This window comes from Gavialis gangeticus, unplaced genomic scaffold, assembly GCF_001723915.1.
Source record: "Gavialis gangeticus isolate Ggan-Ray unplaced genomic scaffold, GavGan_comp1, whole genome shotgun sequence".
Lineage (NCBI taxonomy): Eukaryota > Metazoa > Chordata > Crocodylia > Gavialidae > Gavialis > Gavialis gangeticus.
The window spans coordinates 54,185,900-54,194,428 of record NW_017729006.1 but is presented as its reverse complement, the minus strand read 5'-3'; positions in this window follow the sequence as shown (position 1 = coordinate 54,194,428).

Here is an 8,529-nt window from a genome sequence, read left to right as displayed (position 1 = left end):
CCCCTGATAAACTTATAGGTGGCCATCAGATCACCCCTGAGCCTGTGCTTTTCCAGGCTAAAGAGCCCCACGGCTCTCAGCCTGTCATTGTAAGGTCTGTTTTCCTGACCTCTGATCATGTGCGTGGCTCTTCTCTGGACTCTCTCAAGCTTCTCCACATCCTTTTTGAATTGTGGAGTCCAAAACTGGATGCAGGCTGGAGCAGCCCTGGGTTGGCAGGGAGCCCAGTGGGTCAGCACCAGGCTCCAGGTGGTGGCATTGGGCAGTGTCATGGCTGGCTGGGTCACATGAGTGCTAAAGTGTAGGGCTAGGTGGAAGGCAGACCCCCTACTTTAGCATCCTCATGCCCCAGCCAGCCCCTGTCACCATCTACATGTTTCAGTGGAGTAAATTACTCCACCATAGGATAGTACTGGCCCTGATAGTCTATCCTTTGGTGGAGTTAATTCATTTACTGTGCCTTTGTACTATTGCACATGTAGACTGAAACACTTTATTGAGGATCTAATAAGTTAACTCCACAGTAAAGCACACATGTAGATGCACCCAGTAGGAGGGGAATAACATTTGTTAAAATGATCCGTTTGAAAGTCTGTGTTGTATCTGGCAATAAAAGACTATGTAAACACATACATTTGGAACTATTTAAAAGGGAAATGTTTCAAAGGGGTGCGGCTGATTGGGAGTGCACAGCAGCTGTTATGTTCTGACAGTTACTGTGGGCAAACCTGGAGCTTTTACAAATGTAGTAAAACAGCTCTAACTTGAATGTTGTTTCATTCAGGGTCAAATCTGGAGCAGTTTTCCTTCATTTGTATTGTATTTTAAAATATAACAGCTGCTGTCCTTTTTGGCATGGCTTAAAGGGGTCTAGAAAGAGAGGCAGACCAGTGCTCATATTTTGGGATGCTTGCAATTATGATTTAGCATCCTTTGGAGTCTCTGTGGATGATTGGGAAAGGAGTGCAGAATGACGCGCTGGTTGATGGAGTCATTTTGAAGATCGGGCAAGATGCTACAAGGTGAACTGGATCAAGTTTTGTGATGACCAATGTCAGAGGAGGAAAGAATCTACTGCTCAGATTGCTACTGCCTAGGTGTGCCCTACCTGTGGGTGGATCTATCACTCATGCATCAGACTCAGCAGCCATCAAAGAACTCCTTGGCACATTCACCATGCTCTGTGAAGAATGGCAGGGCCAACTGATTGAATGGAAGTTTAGATAACTTTTAGAATGGTTTGAAGGAGCTTTAAGCCTGAAGCAGACAGACATGCAAGTCTGATAAACTGGTTTAAATCTGCTTGGAACAGTTCAAAAGTGGACCTAGAAAATCAAGTACTATTTTGAATTGGTTCATTGTGACCCAGTTGAGTTTTGCGTGTAGATATCAAGAATTCTGTGACACAGACCTGGCCAGTCCTTCAGACATCCCAGATTGCATGCCCGTCCCCTTTCCGCCCCTCTCCACCCACCCTCCACCATGCTGCAGCTGGCCCACTGTGGTATATAATCAGATTTCTACTATCCACTTTTTTTCCTCTTTCATTGGCACTTTTTTTATCAAACATCTCCCTTGCACTGCTTGTTCAGTAAAAACTATCTTTCTAACAATCTAACAATCAGCAGTGTCCTCACTCTCTACTTGACTACAGCTCAACATCATGCAGCCCCAGACTCTGGAAATCAAAAAGTGTGTGTCAGAACACTCCTTCCTACCCTCACCCCAGTCAGGCAAGCTCATGGCAGATTACAATTATTTGTAAGCTATCAAAGTTTATGGAACTTGTGTTTAGGAAACAAGGGAAAGCAGAAAAATAACATAACTCCCCAGCCACAGGTCACCTGCCTCTTGGTACTCTCAAAGTGTGGATGCAAGTGTTCCCTCCTACTAACTCACTGTAAGGCATGCTGGGCTGGGTGTTTTCTCTCACACCCATGTGTTAGAGCCACATTTCACACAATCACAACCAGTTCTGAATGAATGACATTTTGAAATGATTCAATTGTTATGTCTGTTTGCACCCTTTGAAAAGTTCCCTTTTGAAATGGCTCCAAATGTACATGTGTGTACTTACCCAGTGACACTTCAGTTTGTTTGAATGCTGTTCTGTGAAATCCTGGCTTGTATAGAGCTAAATATAGTTGCTCCTGGAATAAAGCATAATCCTCAATTATTAATCACAAAAGAGATCCGTGAGTCAGTTTCATGTAAAGCTTTGCAGAAAACATCAAACACTGCCAGTTATGCTGAGGGCTCATTTGAAACAATTCTTATGTTAATTTCAGTGTTGTAAAGGTATGGCTTCTTGGAGATTATCACAAAATTGGCATAATCTCTTCAGTAGTACCTTAAGAAGTACACGTGCTACCTTACCAACAGTCTTTATTACTTTATTGTAGAGTTGGGTATTTGACCAGTTAAATAAAGTTCAGTGAACTGATTGGTCAAATATTGGTCAAAAATTGTAAAAAATTGCCAATAGCACAATTTTTCCATTAAGAAATATGTAAAAAAAAATACGAAATCATATTTCTGTCAAGAAAACTACAAAAAAATGTAGTTTTTTTTGTAAAGTTGTTATAATTGATTGGTCAAAATATATACAGTCAATTGACCCATCATTTGACAATATTTGACCGGTCAATTGAACAGCTTGCTAACCCTAATTTATTGTAATGCAGTTTTGCATGCAGGTTCACAGTGGTGTACAAAGCTGTTCTTCATAGTATTCAGGGGGGAAAGGGGTGGGGGTGGGGGTCAACTGGTATGAAACAACTGAGTTTAGTGGTTTTATGGATATCAAACCAGTGCACTGTTCTACCAGGTGTTCTACCAGTTGCTATTGATGCCTTTTTCTCTCTCTCAATGCTTTTAGTATGAGTTCAAGTTTGATAACTTTGAGAGGGAGCTGTCATTCACCCATATCAGAGAGAAATGAGAATTTACAAAATAGGAAGTTCAAACTTAGCTGGCAATAGAACACAAAGTGAAACAGAGCCAGGTCTCTTCCACTTTGCCACAGTTTTTCTAAGGGATCATGTCAGATTAGTTGTTTCTGTAATAGCTCCATGTGGGTCTCTCACCTGCTGGCAAAAGGATTACATACAGAAACTTTTGATGCCGATACTTTCACACTGGCTCCCTTTTTAAAATGGGGGGAGGGGGAGAAGGGGAGGGGCCAGGGATCTGGGAGGGCTGGGGGACACTTACTTTTACATTCAGAGATTCAGCTTTAGTCCTTACAGCTGACTCATATAAAAGTGTTGTTTAAATCACCTACACCTGTTTAACTATAGGACTCCAAACTGACCTCAGACGCAGGTTCCAGAAGTCCACTGCTATCTCAAATACATGTATGATCCCCAGTTGAAGTATATAAACTGTCTCCTTGCCTGGGTTTATCCATATAAAGCAGAACAGCATTTTTACAAGTTATTTCTGTGGATAAAGAAAATTAAGTTTTTCCTGGGAATAAGTAAGTGTGGGTGGTGGTGGAAGGAGGGGGCTAGACCCTGCTGTTGATGCAGTTGAGGTGAAATATATTCATTTGTATGTATGCATAGCAGGTGGTTAGTGAAGGCCAGAGTAGTATATCAATTGAGCAAATTCTGGCTGACCTGAAGCATATCTTTTAGAGAGACAAGCTGATTTAAAGGCTCCAAATAATGGACAATCTCTCCACACGCCTATATAAACTGGAAAAGTAAACTGTTTGAAGTGTTATTTACCTTCACTTTTGAAAATATTGCACCTTGTTTCCAGTCTGAATTTGTCTAGATAAAGTTTCCAGTCATTTGGTCTTGTTATGCTTTTGTCAGCTACATTACAGTAGCCTGTATTATCAGAAATATTTTCCCAGTGTAGATATTTATAGACCATTGTGAGTCCTCTCTTAACTTTGATAAGCTACAAATATTGAGCTTCTTAAATCTTCCACTTTATGAAAAGTTTTTTGGACCTCAAGTCATCCTTACGGCATTTTTGAAGTCTTTTCAAATCTTCCACATTCTCATGGAAGTCTGGTCACTGGAACTGGAGTCAGAATATAGGCTTTTTCTGTCTTGCTTAGTTACAAAGGCAAGTAGTGTCTACAGTCCTGCAGAAGAAATGCATCTCATCTAGCAGATCCATTTATCATTAATGAGAATTGCTTAATTATATCATGCTTTTTATTTATCAATGTTAAACTGTTCAATTGGATATTTGTGGTTGTTACTTATGATTAATAGATCTTTATGATTAATGCTATTTGCAGTCAATTTAAGATTTGATTTGGAAGAAGTTTGCCAATTATTTTATTTTTTAAATAATCTTGGTAATGCAATTTTACATTGTGTGTTGGACACTTTGATTTTAGCTATTATTTCACTTGGATGAGCAATTAAGGTATCTTTGCTGTATTTGTGAACCATTTGCTGGTGTAATCTTTTAGCATTTTGAAGTTCAACATTACCAGCGTGTAACAGAGAGCCTGGGAATCTCTGTCACTTTAAGAGAGAAGGAGCCCAGGCACAGCCCTTCAGGGAAGGCAGGGCACAGCTGCAACCGGATCTCCATGACAACTAGATAATGAGATGGATTGCAGGCATCTGCAAGCAACCCAGGGAGGTCACCTGACAGGAAGGGACAGGGTGGGAGAGATATATATAAGGCAGCCCCAGAGGCTGCTCAGGCAGTCTGGCTATGGACCCTGAGTAGGGAAGAGCTGCTGTGGCTGAGATCCAGATGGCATGTGTGCTAGGCCTGGAGACAGCAAGGGAAGAAGCTGAAGGTTAGCAATAGTTACAGACTCAGGATTGGGGTAGGAGTTTAGTTATGTCCAGAAGGGTTTGTGTTTTGATTTCAGTTTGGTCCAATACTTGGGGGAGACCCAGTGGCCAGGGGGGATTAGATACCTCCAGATTGGTCTAGTGCCTGTGGAGGTCTGTGGAGTAGACCTAAAGGGTTCAGATACAGGAAAAAGGGCAGAGGCCAAGAAACGTGACATGGGAACAATGGCAGGCTCACTCTAAGCCCTCAGACAGCCTCCCACCTAATAAATATTAACATCAAGGGCCTGGTGGGTGAATAAAGGAGGCGAGGGTCCCTAAGAGTTGGAGCTGGGGCAGGAATTGCGTGGCCACCAGGGGTGCTGCGGCTGCCCCTGGGACCCAGACCTTTCACACTGTGTTGATTTTTGCCCTGTGCAAAAATAATCGACACTTTAATCTATTTAAAATCCAGAACCAAAGAAAAAATCTCACGTGCTATTAATTCAGCACTTCTTAATCTTTCCAAAGTGTGTGGAATACTTCTTTGAAATTAACGCCACAAAAAACTAATACAAATGGTTTCTGCATAAACAAGGTCTATTAAAAGTCATGTCTTGCCAAACTGCATGATTTGCATAAGATACTGAGAAGATTTGAATTTTTAGACTTTAGTTAGATGATGGGCCACATACACGTCCTTTTTGGGATAGCCCCACATTTTATTTTGTCCCTGTAGCACAGAGATCTTCATTAGGTCTAAAATTGCTACATTTCTATCAAAGGCAAGAAAGGGTTCAAAGAGGACCTGAACAGGTTAACTCAAATTTTTGGGTGCCAAGAAGTCTTTTGTCTCTGAACGACATAAGCAGTTCCTGACTGCCTCCCTACACAATTAGATCAGAGTCTGTAGACAGGGCTTCCATCTTGTCAGAGATTTTGGGAGCACCAGGCTAACTTCTTTGTTTACTTCTCCCATCCTGATCAGAAGGTGACTTTTTCTGTCCTGGGAGAGCTCGGCCAATATGACAGGTGTTTAAGTCCTTTTGGTTATCCCCTTTATAAAATGTGTACCCTGGCCTTTGATTTACAGTAATCCAATAGCACCTTCTCGTCTCTTGAACATTGTTATCTGAATCTGGAAGTACCAGTTACCAGCTAGATGGACTGTTGTGGTTATTCAGATAGGAAAATAGAGCTGCAGCTTTTATTCTTGATATTGTCTTCTGTGGAAGAAGATGAGAGAATTCTGATGCACTGTAAGCCTCCACCTTTCAAACAACAAGATAAGTGAGTTCTACTCCTACATGAAAGTCCCATGATCCATTTTGCATGTTCTGTGTAAGAAGGATTGTCCATGTTACACCTGAAGGACTTGTGCTACCAAGTACTTGTTAAGTCCTCCTCTCAGACTCATGGCGCACTTTCAGTGAAGGACCATGGTGTTCCACTTAGTTTTAACCCTAAGGGTGTTCATCAGCACAGACGAGGGACTAACAAATCTTTCATAACCCATGGTCAATTGACAGAAATTTCTTTTGAAAAGATCCTAGATCCTCTTGTTGTGGGAATGATGGCAGGCAATGAAGTTTCTTCTGGATTGCTTTGGAGCACTGAGAGGGTCAATTATTCCCTCCTATGATGGCCCGCTAGTGAGACATCATTTAAAAAGGTTATGACACTTATGGTGTCATATACATACATACTTCATTGGAGGAGCACTGTCAGTTTAGGTAGAAGGTGTTTAGGCCACCATAAATGCTGTATTTATTCGAATGTATGACAGCCCAGATTATAAAATGACCCTCCAATAATTAGATTTATATATGGACAATGTATACATTTGGTATAATTTTCCAGGTATAGAATTATTATTGGAATTTTGTCCTGAATTTGTCAGCCTCCCACTGCTAGAGGAAGAAAATAAACTTGGGTGGTCAGGTAGCCTCTTTGCCTCCCCAGTATTTTCCCCTTGCAGCCCCTTCTCTCCTCCTTACTGTCAGACCCAGGTCTCCCTGAGCACTTAGGACTGAGGAACAAATCTGAAAAAACTGACCTTGAAATAAACATAGCTGTACAAATGTGTGTAGAGTACCTATAGACTTAGTTTACCAAGAAATGATACACGTTACTTCTTTTGAAACTGCTGCAAGTTTTGGCAGAGGTACTTCTTAAATATACTTTTTAAGTAGCACATTAACACTTCCTTCGAGAAACTACAAACTTTTTTTTGGAAATATATATATATATATAAATAAATAAAAATAACTCTACCTCCAACACTCTGCCGAGTGGCCCTTGTGGTTCACTTGGTAGCTCAAAGCACACTAAAAACCCTTTACACAGTTCGCACTGCACAACCATGCACCCGTGCACCTATCTCCATATCCATACTCCCACCCACTGCCCTCCTAAGAGGGTCTACTCCTGAAAAAGTCTATGCCAGACCCCTCTCCATCAGATGAGGTCTGCCATTTCTTTCCCATCATCCCCTTCTGTCTTTCTGTAGTGCGAGTACATTTCACTTAGTCTCATTTTAATACAGTCTTTGACTGTGGGGTCTAAGTGTCTGTTTGGGAGCAGGTTCCTGGTTTTCCACAGTGCAGACCTGAAGCAGGAGATGAACTGGTTGAAGTGAGCTGTTGGGGCTCCATGCTGTCTGGTCAGGTGCCTGTAGAGTACCGCTTCCCCAGTCAGGTTTCTGACACCTGTCACCACCAGGAGGAGCGCACAGACTTTCTTCCACACCTCTCTGGCGTATGGGCAGTTTCAGAAGAGGTGGCCAATCATTTCTACCTGCCAGAAGCAGGTTGGCCTCAGGCAGTTTGATGGACCTCTGCCCTGCACTGTTTCTCCATGTTGCAATGGGAAGTGCCCAGTGGGGTGCCTGCCAGTTTAGGTCTCTGTGCTCCATCTGCAGGTCCCTGTGGAGGATTTGCTCTCACATGGCTTGGCAGCTGTCACCAGGTACTAAGTCTACCAGTGACATGATGTCTCTTACCCTTACCACCTTCTGTATTTTGCAGTGGTTTACCAGGGTTGCTAGGGTAGCATCATGCAACTTGTATTTCTTTCGAAAGCACTTCAGGATCTTGTATAACCATGGGGAGAACATGGGCTATGGGCTGCTGTTAGTCATGGTGTACACTTGCCATTGTTGCAGCAACTGCCCTGCAAAATACTTAACAAAGCTGGCTGTTTTAGATTCCCCCCTTGTTGCCAGTTTGCAAACCTGGCTCGTGTACTTTGCTCAGAGGAAGAGGAGGACATCTGTAATTAGTCTGCCTCTGAACTGTTTTGCTTTGTACAGCTTGGCCCTCGCCACTTTCTCCTGTGTGGAATTCCAAAAGAAAACACACATGGCTCTCTGGATTCTGCGAGTAACTTGTTCTGCGGTGGGTGGAAAGACTAGAGCGGTGTACAGCAGCATCAGCAAACTATGCACAATATTAGTCCAAAATCAAAAGGCTCATGATTTACCATATAGTTCGTTGGGCTGGGCCCCAGCAGAATCAGCCTTGTTTTAAGTTATGGTGACTCCACAGCTCAGTACTGCTCAGTATGTGTGTACACTCCAGATACCCCCCCCACAAAGGATCCATGTGCTAATTAACCCCCCACATGGCTGGAACTGGGTGTTCTTGTCATGAGTCCTGGGATCTTCCAAAATGTATATGTGGATGAGGTGCCGGGCAACCTGGTCCAGCTTCACCTCATGGAAGGTAGGGCCACATTAATCATATGCAAGAGACTGAGAGAGGGGTTGACAGAGGGATCT